The following is a 2,282-nucleotide window of genomic DNA, read 5'->3' as shown; positions in this document are numbered from 1 at the left end:
TCCTATCCTGGGCATTGCCTCCCCTGTGCCTGACCTCCCCTGGGCCTGCACTCATCTGGGCCCACCCTGTCCTTTGCCTGCCATTTCCTGAGCTTGCCTTCAGTTGGATCTGACCTCATGTGGGCCGGCACTCTCCTGGGCCTGCTCTATTCTGGGCCTGTGGTCACCTGGGCCTGCACTCTCCAGGGCCAGCCCGGTCCTGGGCCTTCCTTCATCTGGTCCTATCCTCTCCAGGGCCAGCCCTCTCCTAGGCATTCCCTCCCCTGTGCCTGACCTTCCCTTGGCCTCTCCTCACCTGGGACTGCCCTTAACTTGGCCTGTCCTTTGCTGGGACTCCCCTCACTTGGTCCTGCCCTCTTCTGGGCCTGCCGTCTCTTGAGCCTGCCTTCACCTAGACCTTACCTCATGTGGGCCTGTGCTCTCCTGGGCCAGCCCTGTCCTGGGCCTGCGCTCACCAGAGCCTGCCCTCACATGGGCCTGCCCTCACCTGAACCTGCCCTATTGTGGTAACTGCAGCAAAGTAAGTGAAATCCCTGGCACTTAGGGGCTTGGCTTAGAGTAGGTGCTCAGTAGTTGGAGATTCTGTTGGTAGGTAAAGGACACTACTGAGCATAGTGCTGGCATGTGGCAGGTGTCACCTGGCAGCTGCCATTAAATCAGTAGTGAGTGACCAGCACATGCAGGTGCCTGGTGGCCGGGAAGGACTGTCAGGAAATCTATTCCAGGCAATTCAAGGCCTGGAGCCATAAGCAGGGGGAGGAGCAGATGTGGCCTTGGGGGCAGGTGTGGGCTCGGGCTGGTGTGAGGGGCATCTACCTCAGATGGTCTGAGACAAGTTGGCAGTCCCACGGAGAGGAGGGCCCCCCTGGAGGGTGACGTGGGCCACCTCGCAGACGACCTGGGAGCGAACATCCCCTGGGGCCAGCACCACCTTGGCTGTGCTGGAGATGTTGTAGGAAACGCTGTCTCCCTCTGGGTCCACGCTGGTCTGGGAGGCTGTGATCTCACTCCCATTTTTGAACCATTTCAGGGAGATGTTTCTGGGGGAGAAGCCGTGGGATCTGCAGGTGAAGCTCATTGTCTGCTCAGGTGGGGCCCTCGTGGCAGGGCCTGATACCATGGGTGGAGAGGGTTTCACTACAGAAGGAGCATTTACAACAATGAACATCATTGTCATTATCATCACTAATGATAAGCTTGCGACACAGTTAAGAAAGTTCACATATTTTTTATGATTTTGTTTTCAACTTTATTTCAATTCAGTTTTGTTGCAGGGTGAAATAATCAGGTTTATTTCATTTCTTTTTTTTTTTAATCTTTTTTCTTTAATTTACTGAGGATTGAACACAGGACCTCGTGCATGCTAAGCACTGAGCAGCAGACGAGAGGTGTGGCTGGGGCCCCTCCCAGCTCCTCATCTGTGAAACAGGACAGCAGGCATTATCCTTCCTGGGGTTGCAGTGAGGGTTCAGTCTGGCAGTGGAAGCGTCCTTGCTTTGAGTAAAATCAAGATGCCTCACAAAACTAAACAAAGTTTTCTCTTTAACCTGGACTGTGTTTATATCCAGAGCTCTCCTTTCAGGTGTTTATTAATTTACTCCGTAGTTTTCATTCTTTCCTCAAATATTCCAGTAGGACTAATGTGCCAATCCCTGAATTTCAAAGGAAAAGGAGTGAAGGGATGTTTTTCTGAATCTGGATTCCTCTCTTGGGTCAGTTTTGAGCTGAAAGCAAAGATCACTGAGTGCTGAGAAACCAGAGGTAGTTAATTTCTTAATTGTTCTTAAGTCAGAAGAGACACAGATGCAGGCCCATGAACCAGGCAGAAGCAGCTCCCGTGTCCTGAAAACATACACAAATCAGAGAATCAAAAGTGAGGGTGCAGGAAGGGGGGTATAGCTCAGTGGTAGAGCACATGCTTAGTGTGTATGGCGTGCGTGAGGTCCTGGGTTCAATCCCCAGTGCCTCCATTAAGGGGAAAAAAAATATGAGCACAGTTTCTCCCTGTAGAAGTTCCCATAGGGTGTCTTCAAATTGTTCATTATTACCCAATATCGCCTGTAAAAGTCAAAAGTCGACAGACAGCAAATATTACAAATATTTCCATTTGTTAATAGTTATCTGCTTCCTAAAACTCATGGGACATTTTAAGGATATAGTAAGGGGGTGTTACTTGAATATGTGAAGTCATAAAAACACCAGCATTCTGGATGCCCCAGAAAGATGAGACATTGTGATCAGCCTGAGGCTGGATGATCCACCCACAACCTTCAGCTCTTCAA

General features: G+C 50.5%; 1 non-coding gene across 1 annotated transcript; it reads left to right on the top strand.

Moving 5' to 3' along the window:
• The first annotated feature begins 1,889 nt into the window (after window positions 1–1,889).
• Window positions 1,890–1,970, top strand: TRNAT-AGU (transfer RNA threonine (anticodon AGU)). The gene is given in 2 exon segments: window positions 1,890–1,925; window positions 1,935–1,970. It is a non-coding gene; the product is annotated as a tRNA-Thr (tRNA).
• The last annotated feature ends 312 nt before the right edge of the window (window positions 1,971–2,282 follow it).

Source organism: Camelus dromedarius, chromosome 26 (genome assembly GCF_036321535.1).
Source record: "Camelus dromedarius isolate mCamDro1 chromosome 26, mCamDro1.pat, whole genome shotgun sequence".
In the NCBI taxonomy this organism is placed as follows: domain Eukaryota; kingdom Metazoa; phylum Chordata; class Mammalia; order Artiodactyla; family Camelidae; genus Camelus; species Camelus dromedarius.
This window is presented reverse-complemented; position numbering and strand designations above follow the sequence as displayed.